The sequence below is a fragment of the Camelus ferus genome, chromosome 7 (assembly GCF_009834535.1).
Source record: "Camelus ferus isolate YT-003-E chromosome 7, BCGSAC_Cfer_1.0, whole genome shotgun sequence".
NCBI lineage: Eukaryota > Metazoa > Chordata > Mammalia > Artiodactyla > Camelidae > Camelus > Camelus ferus.
The window spans coordinates 1,335,323-1,349,543 of NC_045702.1; the positions used below are offsets into that span (position 1 = coordinate 1,335,323).

A 14,221-nucleotide genomic window follows, 5' to 3' on the forward strand; every position below is an offset into this window, starting at 1 on the left:
CAAACCAGCAGGGTCTCTGTGCGCACGGAGAACGCGTGCTCTGACTCCGGCCGCGACACACTGAATGTGCGTGACTGCCGTGTCCCACGCCATCACACAGATGCACAGCTGTGACAGTGATCTGACTCACTTACTGGTTTTATTTCTGTATTTCTTTTTGTGGGGGGAGTGTAATTAGGTTGATTTATTTACTTGTGTGTTTAATGGAGGCAATGGGGAGGGAACCCAGGACCTCGTGCATGCTCAGCATGAGCTCCACCCCTGAGCTCCACCCTCTCCACCGCCCGGCTTTTATTTCTTTTTGCTCTGTGGCTGTGTTAACCCCCCAGCACAACATCCAAACCTGTTAAATCTTTCTCTTTAGACACATCTTTCTCTGTTACATTCTGACCTTATTGGATGTGTTTCCCAAATCCTCTCATCAGGTGATTACAGACCAGCCCTTGTACTTTTATCCTCCTTCATGAATCTTAATAGGTTTAATGCTAAGAGAGCACCCTTATCTCCTCGTCCCAGGGACACTGTACCTGCCCCTCCGAGCTTAACTGCAGGGGGCAGGAGAACTTTCAGTCAAGGGCAAAGTAGTGTTTTAGACCTTCTGGGCCACACGTGGTCTCTGCTGTATGTTCCTCCTTGCTTGTTTGTTTTTTGCAGCCCTATAAAAAACATGGAACCCGATCCTGGCTCCAGGGCGGTACGAAAACTGACTGCATTCAGTCCCAGAGCTGTAGTTTGCTGTCCCCTGACTGGGAGAAGGATCGTGGAGTTTAAATTTCTGAAGAATCCAAAGGGGTGACGCTGAATAAATGCAGTGAGAGAATCACCCGGTGGGGAAGGCGAGTTTCAGGGACGCAACCTGATGGTCCAGGGCCCCTACGTGGTCCTTGTCCGGGGAGAGCTCAGGTGCAGCTCATCCCGTGGACTCAGCCACGCTCTCCTTCTCTGCAGGTGCGTCTTATGTGCCTGCACCGAGAGGGAGTGCGGTAACGGCTGTCAAAAGAATGAGCGAGTGAAATTCTCGTTGTTGTGCTGAGGATTCTATGGGGGGCCTGGCTTCTGTCCTCCGGCTCATTTGCATCCATGTCCTGTCCTCTTGCCAGCTCTGCATGCACTTGGGCCAGAAGCGGCCTCTGTCAATGTCGGGCATCCACTCGACGGCCAGACCAGGCAGGTCCCGCCGACACAACTCCGAGATTTGTAAGCGAATTGAGGAATTCCCTGTTTCTCTAACAAATAAACGCTCATGAAATCATCAGGGAATTACAAACCAAAGCCATTCTGGGCGTTTATCTGCGAGAGAGCAAACGACGTTCACAGGGAAACCTGTACCCAAGTGTTCACGGCACTTCACTCGTCATAAATAACCGTGGACAAACTGTGACGGTCCCACGGAGCGTGCAACACAGCCCAGCCATAGAAAGAAATGAACCGCGGGTTCCGCGGCCCTTGGATTAATCCCCAGGGACGAGGCTGAGTGAGCAAGCCCCCCAGTCCATCACAGTGGCCGGCTCACGGCTCCCCAGACCCAGGCACTCCCTGAGCAATAAGAGCGATGGGGTATTTGTGGCATGTCCCCCTTCCAGAAGGTGACTTCTGGATCCCACCCAAGGGCGGGCGCCGGCTGCCTGGGTTGGAGGGCTGGAGCTTTCAGCCGACCCCCCCAGCCCGGCCCACTGACCTCGACCTGAGCAGAGACGGGAGGGGCTGGGGCTGAGTCGTTCACCAGTGGCCAGGGAGTCAGTCGTGCCTCTGCGGTGAAGCCTCCGCAAAACCTGGAGGACTGGGCTCGGGCAGCAGGGACGGGGAGGGTGGTGTCTGGGGGCAGGGAGGCTCCGCACCCCACGTCCACGCCGTGCCCTTGTCTCTCGGTCTGACTGCTGTTTCCTTCCCGTAATATCCGTTGGTCATAAATCGGAGGCGGGGTGTAGCTCAGCGGCAGCGCCCGTGCCTAGCAGGCACGAGGTCCTGGGTTCAGCCCCAGCGCTGCACTCCACTAAAAAGCGAAAAAGTGAGTAAATAATCTTAACTGCCTCCCCCCAAAAAACAAACAGGACAAAATAATACAAAAAAATACACAGAGCGGAAGTCTAGTGAGTCTAGTAAATTTTCCTCAGTTCTGTGAGCCTCTCTGGCCAATTAATTGACCCCAAAGAGGACATCGTGGGGACCTCTGAACTATAGCCAGTGGGTCAGCAGCACAGGTGACAACCTGGACTTGCAACTGGTGTGCGAAGCGGAGGCTGGTCGTGGGGGACGGCCTCCGCCTGTGGGTCTGACTCCCCACGGATACGCGGTCGGGGCTCCGCCCCTGCTGGTGCCCGAGGCTTGCTTGCTGGCGTGGGGAAGCCTCCTCAAACACACGCACGCACGCACAGGCACACACACAGGCACACGCGCACGCGGACGCGTGCTGGAGCTGGATCTGAAGGGGAGGCTCTGGCCCAGGCCTCTCCTTCAGTTCCCGGTGGTGGCCGAGGCCCTTGGCTCGTAGACGCCTCACTCCAATCTCTGCCCCTTGTCACGTGACCCTCTCCCTGCGTGTGTCTGTGTCTAAGTTTGTCTCCTTAAAAGGCACCTGTCATTGGATCAGAGCCCACCCCGATCTCCTGTGACCTCACCTGAACTTGATCACGTCGGCAAAGACGTCACTTCCAAGTAGGGCCCCACTCACGAGTCCTGTGGCTTCAACATGTCTTTCTGGGGGCACAGTCAACCCCCCGCAGCCAATGCCTGGTAAAGACGGCCTGTTTGCCTCTCGAGGCTGCACCCCCAGGCCAGGGGCTCTTCCTGGGGGACCACCGCCCAGGAGATGGTGCACACAGCAAATGTGGGCCACTGGGGCTTCTAGAAAGGCATGACATGAAGCAGGGAAGGAGCTCTGTGTTCTATTGCAGGTCACTCAAGGGATGTCACCTGTGAGCGTAAGTTACACAGCACGGCCCACCTCGGAGAACCCGCCTCCTGGTGATGGGCGCTGAGCTCAAACACCTCTGTTCAGCTCACAGGCCACACCCTGACCAGGCCCCGCTGCGAGTGACCAGGAAGGAAGAAATTAACACGTCCCTTCCGGAGGCTGAGCAGAACCAGGAAGCGTCTGACGTGACCCCCTCCCCTTTTAGCATAAAACAAGCCTGAATTCTAACTCAGGCAACATGGATCTTTGGGCCACACTAGCCCCCCGGTTTCTAGGTCTGCTGGCTTCCAGAATAAAGTCACTGTTCCGTGTCCCGACACCTCGTCTCTTGGCTCGCTGGCGCATCGTGTGGCAAGCAGTACCAGCTTGGATTTGGTAACAGTCTGATTAATGAAATAAAACTCACTTTAAATGTTCCTGAGTTCCCTCCTTTCATAAAAACCCAAATTACAATTGCTGCTGCTCGAAGGGCCATGGTTACCTTCCGGTGTCAACCATGGGGATCGAGCAGGGCCCTGGGGGCCTCCTGGGTACAAAAGCCCCTCTGCACCCTGTTTCTCATTTGTAGAAAAAGCCTTCTGTCTCTGAGCCTTCCCTGAGCTCCAGGGAGCAGGCAGGTACTAGGTAGGGGAGTGAGGGGCCCGCAGAAACAGGGAGTGCTGGGAAGGGTTCAGGGCTAGCCCCCCTACCCCGCCCCCCACTCATGCAGCCGCCTGCGCCTCATCTGTGACTTGTCCTGCGGAGACTAAGACCCCTACTGGAGGAGGGCTGATAAGATGGCCGCACTTAGGCCCACAGGTGGCCGATTCGCAGGCTCGCCCTTGCAGTGGCCCACTGGCCCCGCTGGCCGGTCGCTGCTCACGGCTCCAGGCCCGTTGCTGAAACTGAAGCCACTGGTGTTCCTGCTTCTACTTTACTCCCGTCATTGCAGGTCATCGTCCTGCTGGGTCTCTGAGCCCTTCTCCAAGGAGGTCACAGGACCGTCACCTCACAAAACAGCCTGAATGGCCAGGAAGGCCAAGCCTTGAGCGCTTACGAGATAAAGAGATCTAACTGCTCACTGGCCGCCTGGAGGCCTCCTGCGCCATTCTGCCTTCTGATGAGAAGATGGCTCTGCTGCTTGTCATCGGTGCTTTGACGTTTGGGCTCTGGCTGTGTAACCGCCCCACCCCGTCCCCGGGGGGGGCTCGCAGTTCTGCAGGCAGCAGCCTGCGGTGGTCCCCTTTGCCCAGCAAAGCAATAAAGCTGCCGCTTCTAAGCGCAAGGCCTTGTCTCTGGGTTGTTCGGCTTGTCAGGGACGGGGCCTATCTTTCGGCAACACTCCCAGGTGGAGGACGGCGGCTGCGCGCTGACCACAAGCACGGAGACCCCAGACTGGACAAAGCCAGGAGGCCGATGACTGGGATTCCTGAAACGGGGGGTGGAGGGAGGCTACGGCTCGGGTCAGAGCATGTGCTCAGCTCAGCATGTGGGCGAGGCCCTGGGTTCAACCCCCAGTCCCTCCTCTAAAAATAAATAAGTGCCCCTGATTACCCCCCACCAACACGCACACCAAAGATTCCTGAAACGTCGCCCTGTTACCTCGTTGCCGACCAGTCAGAGGAAAGTCTACCAGTTGCAACCCTCACCCCACGTGTTGCCTCTGCAAACGCCTCCCTCTGAAAGCCAGCAGGGGTTTGGTCTTTTGACTAGTTCTCCTTGCTTGGTTGTGAATGAAAAATACTGCAAACCATATCAGTAAACAAAGAATGCTGAAGCCATCAAGTCATCAGCGGCCGCCACCTCCCCGCAACCCCAGTGAGGACCAGCCTGCGGCCCAGCCTCTGCAGCCACTCACAGTGGTGCCCCCTGAGGGGACTCAGAACAAGAAAGGACAGGACACCGGCCCTGGACAGCGAGGTGCTTGTCAGAGGAATGGATTCAAGGGCCCGAGTGTTTGCTTCCTCCCATGCACAGAATAGCACCAAATTCTTTCACTTAAGACGCCTGGTTTTCTTTAGATAACAAGCAATCTCTCATTGTTCCAACTCCCTGGTGTTTGTTGTAAAGCTCCTGCATATCCTGGCTCTTCCCCTGCCTCTCAGAGCAGCTCCTCAGAGCATCTGAGAGGCTGTCAGCCCAGCTTGAGTCCTCCCACCAAATAAAACATCACTCGCAACTTTTAGGTGTGTGTTTGTTTCAGTCAGCAGCGCCCCGCAAACAAACACTGTGCTTCCTTCCCCACAACCTGGCGTCCGCAGGCTGGCTTTGCGGCCGGAGGGTGAGCGGCTCACGCCGGGTCCGGCACAGCGAGGCCCGTCCTGTGGGTTTTCCTCACGGCGCTTTCCAGAACTCGAATTAGAACCCTGATTGTGGAGCCGTGTGCTCAGAGTTTGCTTCCCCACCGTGAGGTCGGGGCTTTGACCCGTGACTGCAGCTGGTCGGTGGCAGGCGCCCTGCCAGCCGTGGTCGAGTGCACAGGAAGGAACAGTGGGGTGAGTGGACAGGGTGGGGGTGGAGCTGACAAAATCACACGGCCCCTGGGCTACAAACCAGGGACACAATTACTACGGTTACAACAGAGTAGGCTGCTCATGCTGTGATCCGGTAGCTCATCTTTGTGACTTTGAAATCTTTGCATTTTGAGCTTAAAGTCTGCAGACCTGGAGACGTGAGTCCTAACAGAAGGGTTCCTGAACATCCCCTGGAGCAGGACTAAATCTCCCTCACCGACTGTGCTCGTGCTGATGCTTTGACCATGGGGATACCGCGCACACCAGGGCAGGGGGATGAACGCCCTGCTGTGGAAAAGGCTCCGAGCCCTTAGAGCCCGGGTAACGATGTGCTCACCTGGGCCCCGACTGCATCGCAGGTCAGAACTTTCCAGGAGGTTCTGGTGCCGGCTGAGGTCAGGACCCACAGTGTCCAGGGGCGGGCTCCTGGGTCCCTCGGGCCGGGATAAGATAAGGGCCTCTCTGAGCCTCTGGAGCCAGACGGCCCTCCTGAGGTCTCACCTGCTGATGGTAGGCACGCCGCACCCCTGGGGGACAGGCTGACCCTCGGCCCACAGTCCTGGGCCATAGTCTGCACAGGCCCGGGGCTTTCTGGGGCTGGTCCTGGGATTAGCCGCGTGGCAGCCCCACCCTGCCCTCCCCACCCCGGGATGAGCCAGCCGTCCCAGCCGGGCTGACTCAGCACTCACTTGTGCAGGTGCTGGAGCCAGTGCCCCGCCTCCTTGACCCGAGGGCCTCGCAGTCTGTCCCACGGGCCCTCTGCTTGGCGGAAGTGAAGGTCGGGGCTCTTGGCCCAAGTGCCCCCAGGGGAGGAGACGCCTGCCCAGCTCTCAGGTGCGTGGCTGGTTTTCCTCCAGGACTGGCCTGGGCCAGGGGTGCTGGAGGACCACAGGTGCCCACTGGCTCACACGCATTCACACACACGCATTCACCTACACGCGCATCTCTGCACAAACACGCATGCGCTCGGCCCGCTCACGCTCCCCCTCCCCTCCCTGCTGCCCCCGACCCGCTCCTGCCCCTCAAAGAGAACCGGCATCACCTGTCCTCGCTGAGGCAGCTGAGGAAGGAGAGGTTCCCGCCTGGAGACTCTCTGACCTTTAACGTTGGTCGGGTCTCCGCTTCATGTCCCTTTAAATACCATGTTTTCAGTTGTGACATTGACATCAGCCCAAAGTAAATCTTCAAACGGCACAAATGAGCCCTCCACCCCAAAGGCAATCGCAGTCCCTCATCCAGCCTCAGCCGCAGAGCCAGTCCATCTGCATGCAGGGGTGTGGAACCTGATTCTGAAATTTTCTTTTCTTTTAAAAAAAATTTTATTGAGGTGTAGTTGATTTACAGTGTGGTGTTAGTTTCTGGGGCACAGCACAGTGAGTCAGTTACACACCATACTCCATTTTTCATATTCATTTTCATTATAGGTTATTCAAAGATATTGAATGCAGTGCCCTGTGCTGTACAGTAGGACCTTGCTGTTTGTCTATTTTGTATGTAGTAGTATCTGCTGATCGCAAACTCCTAACTCATCCCTCCCCCCGACCCTTTTCTCCCTGATAATCGTAAGTTTGTTGTCTACGCCTGCGAGTCTATTTCTGGTTTGTAAATAAGTTCATTTGTATTATTGTTTCAGATTCCACATGTAAGTGGTATCATGTGATATTTGTCTTTCCCTGTCTGACTTCACTTAGTATGACCATCTCTAGGTCCATCCCTGTTGCTGCAAATGGCAACATTTCATTCTTTTTTTAAGGCCGAGTAGTACTCCGTTGTGCACACACACCACATCTTTATCCATGCATCATTCTTTAGGTCTTTTTTTTTTTGATTGTAGTAAAATACACATAACAAAATTTGCCACTGTGACCGCTTTCATTGTCAAGCTCAGGGGTGTTAAGCACGTTCACAGTGTGTGTAACCTTCACCACCATCATCTCCAGAACCTTCTCATCTTCCCAGACTGAAACTCCGTCCCCGTGACACGCCGACTCCCGTCCCCTCCCCCAGCCCCTGGCCCCGTCCTGGTTTCTGCCTCTGTGGCTCTGATGCCCTAGGCCCTCGCATGAGTGCAGTCACCAGCCTCTGTCCTGCTGTGACTGGCATAGGGCCCTGAGCATCCGTCCACGTTGCAGCAGGTGTCGGACTTCCTCCCTTTAGGCTGAACAGTCTGGGACTCGGACCTTGCAGAGACGGCCTGGCACCCCTTTGGCGCCCCTTCACCCCTCTCCGTACCCTCTCTGTGCTGGGTCAGAAGCCTCCCTCCCAGATGCTCCAGAATCAGCTCAGAATTCGCACTCCTGGGCCCCAAACAGGAAGATGGAGGAATAATGAGACAACAGGTGACGTTTACCCTCCCTGTCCTGAGGGCTTTGTGGTCACAACCACTGCTCTTAGCGGCACCTCATCCCGGGAGCCAGTGGGAAGGGGGCTCCTCAGGGTCAAAGCCCTGGTGCCCGGGCCCATCCCCCACTAGCACCTTCCCGGGACTGCCCTCGTTGCGGGGCAGGGGTCCTGCTGTGTCCACCTCCAGCCACACGGGCAGGGGCAGGGGGTGTGGACTCCTGACCCCTGTCCCCCGACGCCCTCCTGGCCACGGGCATCCCAGGTACCCGGCAGGTGTACCTGGTGACACGCCCACCTGTGCCTGCCCGGCCCCCTCCTCAGGCACCCTGGCCTCGCCCCCCAGCACCTTCCCTGGAGAGGCAGCCTCCAAAGGCCCCTGGAGACAACCCTCCCAGCTGGCAGGCAGGCGCTCCTCTGCCCTGGGGACTGCCAGCTGTTCACACGCTAGCGCGAACAAGCTGACTCTGCAGTCTGGCTGAGACAGAGGGCCATTCAGGGGAGGGGCAGGTCCAGGAGCCAGGAGGGGCAGGGAATTTCCCGGGGAGCAGGTCTGGGTGGGGCCCAAGATTTCCCATAGAGGCCTGCAGGCGATGAGCTCTGGGTGGGGCACAGAGAGGACAGACGTTAGGCTTCCTGTTCTGCTCAGGGCGCTCTTCCCAGGGACTTGGGGTGAGCAGCAGCCAGGCCTGCAGCCACTCCCTCTTGTCCAGGGCCGTCCTGGGACGAGGGACACCATCTTCTCTCTAAGTCTGCGTAAGCGTTGGGGGTTTGGGCGGGGGCCCAGTACTGACCCCTCGTGGGTCTGGCCCCCAGACGTCTCCCCCAGGAGACTGCCCAGCATTCACTCCAGTTTAACACTTACCCCCGGTCTCTCCACCAGGAGCCTATTTTAGTGGGTCTCATGTTTCTGCCCGTTTTGGGAGCAGAGACACTGGCTGCCTTTTCACGAGGCTGGCACAGCACCAGTCTTGGTGGCAGCTAAGGACTTGCTGAGGGCAAAGGTCAGAGAAGACTGGTCAGGCACCCGGCCACCGCAGGGCCACCCCGTCCACAGGGGCCTTCTCACCCCCGCGGGAGCTCGGGGTCAGGAAACCCACAGACACCAGGTCAGGGCCGGGTCCCCCTTGCTGCCCCTGCCCGTGACAGGGCCCCCTCGGCCTGCCCCGTGAGTGGGCCCCTTGGCCTGCCCCGTGCGTGGCCCCTTGGCCTGCCCTGTGGGCCTGCAGTAGGGTGGGACTCAAGCTTGCCCTGGTCTTGTCACCTGGGAAAGCACTGGCCTTCTATTCTCCGGGGGAGGGAGCCTTCAACAAAAAGCAGGAGCAAAGTGCAGGCCCCCAGGGCTCCAGGTGGAGCTGCCGGCCAGTGGGGGAGCTCCGGGGTGCCCCGAGGAAGGGCCAGGCCCTGCAGTGTGAGAACACCTGAGTGTGCCTCAGGGAAGTGAAACTCACTTTTCACAGCTTCTGGGGGAAGCTGGTCTTTAGGGAAAACTTTCCTCTCTCTTCACCAGCCCTGCCCCAGCCCCTGCCTGGGTGGGGCCAGTGGGACCAGGCAGGGACACAGTCCCAGTCCTGGCCAGAACCCGCCCGCAGGGTGCAGAGGCCCTGGTGCCAGGCCGGGCGGGGCCTCGTGGACCTGGGGTCCCAAGGTGGACCCGGGGCCTCCCCTCAGCCCCCTGCTCTCACAGCCCCACTGGTGACAGCTCGGCCCCTCCCGGGCCTGGGGGCAGGACTCTGCTGCTCCTGGTCAGGCCAGTGGTCTCCAAACCTCTCAGACCGGACACCCAGTGGATAAAAGTGTGCGCACACCATCTGTGTGGGTGTCACGTCTACACCGCGCGAGGTTCCACCAAGCTCAGGGATGGGAAGGATCTGTGTTCCTCGCTGACAATTTCAAAACCTAAACTAAAGTGTTGCCCCCAAATTAAGAGTTAATGTGCTAATAAAAAGCCAAATTTTTTAAGTCAGTCTATATATTAAATATCCATAAAGCCTACATTAAAAATTTTTTTTTAACAAAAATTAAATCTAAATAGAACCTCTGGTTTCTCCCTGCGCCCAACAGATGTTCCAGGGCCCACCTGTCTGATTGATCCCAGGAGATCAGGACTGACCGGAGGTTTCTGGGCTGGGAGGGGCTCAGGTGAGGGGGCCACCCACCCACCAGCAACCACCCTGGCTGTGCCTGAGGCTGCCCTGCCCGCCTGGTGGAGACCACAGTGGCCTGGGGCCCGGCCAGCCAGGGGCGAAGCCTGAGCAAGCTGTGTTTGCCTGCAGAGCTCCCTTCTTGGCAGCTCTCAGGAAATGCATGTTTTCTTTTTTTTTTTCTTCCAAAATCAATTTTTAATAACAAGGCAAGATCTGGGGTTAGTGTTTGTGGCCACAGGTTGGCACGTCGCCCTCTGGCACGCCCGAACTTCCGGCCCTTGGACCGTACAGAGGGTTTGGTGTGGCTCTGTGGGGTTCCTGGGGCCTTGCCAGAATGCCTGCACACGTCTCGGCCCTTGCGAGGACTGGAGGGCAGGACAGTGCCGCAGCCCTTGGGCGAGTCCAGGGCCAGCTGGTTGAAGGTGAAGACCTTGCCCCCGGCCTTGAGGACGCGGCTCCGGGCACGGCTGCTCACTCGCAGGGCAGCTGCCTTCCGCTTGGGCACCTCCGGGACACGCACATCGTTGGTTATGGTCCCCACAACCGCAGCTGTTCTGCCTCCCCGACCAGGAAGCTTCACCTTCCGGATCGTCCGAGAAAGGGACGGAGGTGGCCGGTGGGTGCGACTCATGAACCACCTCTTCAGCACAACCTGCCTGAAGGTGGAGTTGGTTCGTCAGGCCAGAAACGGTACAGCTTGCCCAGCAGCCTTAGGTAAATGTCCTGGCTCCTGGGCTCCTGGCGCCGACCCTTTCGGCCTCGTTGTGGCAGATGTCAGTTCCCATGATGGCGCCGCCTTCTTAGCCAGGTCCGGAAAAAGGGGAAAATACACATTTTCTGTGTCCCGAGAAAACCACTTGAGAAGCTGATAGAACAGGAAAAAGGATCACAATTCTTCCGCAAGAATTAGGGTTTAATAATCCACCCAAAGACATCACCGGCTGGGGGGACTCCCTGGGGTCAAGTCAAAAGCTGGAGCCGGAAATGCGGACCGCGGTGTGGGAACTGGGGCAGCGGCCGAGAGCCGGGCAGCATCGCTGGGAGCTGCCGTCCCGATGGAAGCGCGCGAGCGGGCCCGTCCGCGGCCGGCGGCGAGTCATTCACCCCGGGAATCAGCGCCAGCCAGCACACCCCCCCAGATGACTGTTCAGACCCTGTGAGACGCGCCCCAGCAGTAACGTGCTCTGGACGCCCCTCGGCCCTCGGTCTGTGCGAGAGCTGCCCTTGCTGGCGGATGGGCGCCACGTTACCCCAGCGCTCCCCCGGAACGCCGTGTCACAGCCTGCAGGCCTTGTGCGCGCTGCTAAACTGATGCTCCTCATTGCACAGAAGTCTTCAGTTTCCAGGACGGTGAACACAGAGTGTGAGAAGTGTCACAAATACTTTCAGAAAGACGAAGGACATCGACCAAGATGTGGCCGGAGCTGTTTTAAATCAGACTGAACCATGTGTTTATTATTTTATCTTTTTAAAACAGAAAAGCCCCCAAACTTTTCACGTGACCCTATCAGAGAAAAATGATTTACTCGTTTTAAGCAATCAATACTCCTTGGAGACGTGCAAATGACGTGTTATAAAGAAATACAGATTAACTCAAGATTGTAGGAATTTCTGCTATTTCTCAGGGATTCTGACTTCTCATTCCCAGATCTTGAAGATAAAAACCTGGCAGAAGGACCACCTGAGTCCCATCCAAGTGTCAGTTCCTTCTGCTCATTGCCTCCCCCACCCCTCCCCTCTGCTATGTCAGGCCCCTTATTCATTCAACAAACGCTCCTTGAACTCCGACAATGCCTGGGACTGGGTGAGGCCCTGGCAGGCAGAGTGAGGGGACACAGGCTCCGCCCTCTGGGAGGACACGTGGGTGGGGGTGGCCATGAACCCAGGTTAGAACGGGGAGGGCGCAGCTCAGGGAGTGGCAGCAAGTGAGGCGGGTTACCTACCGTGCCCCGGGAGACCTGCTGACAGCACGCACCAGGCAGGCTGGCCTGAGAGGACAGGGCGTCGGGGTGCGGGGTGGGAGGGGTGGAAAGGACCAGGGGTAAGGTCTGCGCTGAGGACTCCAGGCCTTGGGGACACTGTCCTGGCATCACCAGCAAAGAGCCTGGGAACCACCCCTCCCTCCCTGTGGGCCAGATGCCCGAGTCTGTGCACAGCAGATGTGCGGGGGCAATTAGAGACAACGCATTAGGTCATGGAGTCTGGGCTTCTCCTGGGGCGGGGCAGCACTGATTCACATAGGTGGGGGGGGCGTGCCGCCGGGAGCCTGAAGGGTGAGTGGCTGCCGGTGAGGTCAGGGAGCAGACGGCTCTCCCTGGGGAGCGGGAGGCCGTGGTCCTTCCTCCTAATGGCCACTGCGCAGGTGTCCGGGGCTGTGGCCCCCGCAGTGGGAGTGTCCTGGCTCCAGGGGCTGGTGAGTGTCCCTGTCGTTACCTGGGCCTTGCACCAATTAGGACAACACCTCCAAGTGTCCGCCTGGCAGTCCCCAGGCTCGGCACCCTTCCCCAGCCTGTACATGCCAAGACAGAAGGGCTGGGATGAGGGTCCTTCACAGGAAGGTGGCTCTGAGACCTCACGGCCGCCCTTGTCCTCTGGAGTCTGTGACTCTGGCCGAGGGGGCAGGCTGCCTGAGTGTCCTGGAGCCATCTCAGAGGGCGGCGTCTGCAGGACAGGGGTGGGTGCGCTGTGGCCCGGGTGCAGGTGTTCGGGACCTCCTCCACCCCGCTGGCGGCCCCCCAGTGTCGTTTGGGGGTGACTCAGGGGCCCTGCCCTCCCTCCCCATCCTCCTGCGGTTGCGCTCAACTTCTTCCTTATCTCTAGCCTCTAAGGCTCTGACCCTTTGCCCCCCAAGGCTGGGCTGGGGCAGAGGGCAGAGGGCAGAGGGCAGAGGGCAGAGCTGATCCTGTCCCCAAAGCTCTGCCCCAACCTCTGCCCTTGGACTTGGGCTGTTTTAGCATCTGAACTTTGGGGCAGACGATTCTGCCCTTTGCTGCCACCCTGGCCGGGCTGGGGGCCTCCTCGTCAGGAGTCAGGCCAGGCCACGCTGTGGCCCGAAGGAGCACCGAGAAGATGCCAGGTGGCCCTGGCCCTGAGAGGGGTTGGCTATCCTGGCTGCCACCTCTGTCCACCCGTCCGCCCCGTGCTGACCGTGGACACACTGCGCTCCCTCTGCTTTGGCTGCCGGGAAGGTGGGAATCCTAGTAAACAATCTGGGGCACACTTGGGTGTCAGAAACTGGTCCCTGTTTGCCTGAAACTCCCTTCCCACTGGACGTGGGCGCCTCAGGCCTGGGGCGGCCAGGACCTCCCCGGGTGGCTGGTTCTCGTGGCCCCGGCACCTGGCCCTGTAGCAGGGCCCTGGGGGGCAGCGCCGGGCACTCCTCAGCCTGGGAGTCCTGGTGGAGGGGCTGCGGAAGCGATGTTCTCCCCCCTCCGCGATCTGTAAAGGAGCGAATGCTCCTACCATGGCCTGTGCCCTCCTGTCGGTAGAGTTAACACGACCCAGGGCTTTGCTGAATTGTGAATAATTGAAACTCCGTCTTAAGGTACTTGAAAGATTAAATGGGTTTGACAACCCCCTGCAGCCTGGTCTCTTACCTCCCGTTCATAAAAGCTAAATGCCGTTGGCCTGCGAGAGGCAGCAGCCCCCGGGGCTGGTGTCGGGTGTGAGGTCAGGAGCGGCGACCTGGGATCGGGGGTCTTGGCTCATGCAACATTCATGAACTCGTCTGCCCACGCATCCCAGGGGCCCGAGCGTGGGCCGGGTCAGGCAGGGCTGGGGACCGGCTGTGACTGTGTAACTAACCAAGGTGACGTCAGGTTGTCAGCTGTTCACTTCTTTGGGCTCCGGAAGCCTCATCTGGAAAAGAAGTGGCTTGGAAGTAAGGCTTCCGGGTAAAGCCGAGGCCGCTCAGCCATTAGAATGCAGATCAGCAACAATCCCTTTTTAGTGCGAGTGTTTCCCACACGTGGCCCGAGCCGTGCACGCACTCTTCCTTACTCGTCGGAAATTCAGACGTGACAGAGCCCGGAGCTTCCCTGTGCCGTGCCCGGCAGCCCTGAGGGAGGAGGGGAGTTCTCTGCACGTGATCACAAGGACTGAAGAATTAGCACCCCTTCCCTGCAGGGGCAGGTCCAGCCCTGATTTGACAAAAGCAGCAGCTGAAACACTTATGATGAAGGGAGGGGATGGGGGGGTCCCTGTGGGTGGCTCCCAAGAACCCCGCCCTGAGCCCCTCCGGGGGTGTCGGCTGCAAAGGCCTTTGACCCACCCGTCAGGCGCGAAGGTGCATTTTACAGCCAGTGACGCTGGGTCCAGAGGGGTGAGGG

At 58.6% G+C, this 14,221-nt stretch overlaps 1 pseudogene; it reads right to left on the minus strand.

Moving 5' to 3' along the window:
• Window positions 1-9,708: 9,708 nt before the first annotated feature.
• LOC102520372 lies at window positions 9,709-10,938 on the minus strand (annotated as a pseudogene).
• Between the last annotated feature and the right edge of the window lie 3,283 nt (window positions 10,939-14,221).